We start from the raw sequence: 1,025 nt of genomic DNA, 5'->3' as shown, positions 1-1,025 counted from the left end.
TATATATATATAAAAATCAGCTTTAAATCTCTTTACATGTAACATGAGATTTGCTGTGGAGGAGATATCAGATTTTGTGAAGGCAGAATTGGATTTATTTGATGACTCGTCACATTATCAGTTTGGGTAAGCTATATAGTAAGATCAAAAATAGAAAGGAACCAACAACTGTGGCTTTATGTGCCTGCAAGCATCAACAGGCAGGCATCTGGAGTACAAATAAGGTTGTCAGTGTGCATGTGCAATTTTAATGGGAAGCAGAGTATATTGAGTTTATCTCTATATGCTACAAGTACTATTAACTTTGATTTAAAGACTTCAGATAGTACACTATTGTGCAGCTTTTAATGTAACAGCTTTTAAAAGCCCCAGAAATTTAAAAAAAGTATTGTATAACATGTAATTTATTCTTTAAACATGAACAGTTTTGTTTTTCTCCATGATCAGTATAACATGATGTCTGTGTTTCTAAACCTGTTAAAAGCATTCATTAATGCTGACAGCATTAAAAAGTCCAAATCAGGCATCTTTAGATTTATTTATTTGTGAACTATGTTTTATTGAATTTGTGCTAATATTTAGCTTACAGGGAGAGCTTTTAACCAATTAAAGACTATAAATGGTGCACTGTTGTATTGACACATATTTAATGTAACTGATACAACGTGATTTATGGCATTAGTGGGCAGAACTTTTAAAACTCTATCCAGAAATTTATAATCTGTGTCATATTATCTAGTGTGTATAGATGAATATAAACTAATTTAAACAGTGTAGGCCTACAGCTCTGTTCTTCTCAAATACAGGGAGTGCAGAGTTATTAGGCAAGTTGTATTTTTGAGGAATAATTTTATTATTGAACAACAACCATGTTCTCAATGAACCCAAAAACTCATTAATATCAAAACTGAATGTTTTTGGAAGTAGTTTTTAGTTTTAGCTATTTTAGGGGGATATCTGTGTGTGCAGGTGACTATTACTGTGCATAATTATTAGGCAACTTAACAAAAAACAAATATATACCC

Source organism: Pundamilia nyererei, unplaced genomic scaffold (assembly GCF_000239375.1).
Source record: "Pundamilia nyererei isolate P.nyererei 1_Seehausen unplaced genomic scaffold, PunNye1.0 scaffold00158, whole genome shotgun sequence".
Taxonomy (NCBI): domain Eukaryota; kingdom Metazoa; phylum Chordata; class Actinopteri; order Cichliformes; family Cichlidae; genus Pundamilia; species Pundamilia nyererei.
Note: the sequence above shows the minus strand (reverse complement) of the source record.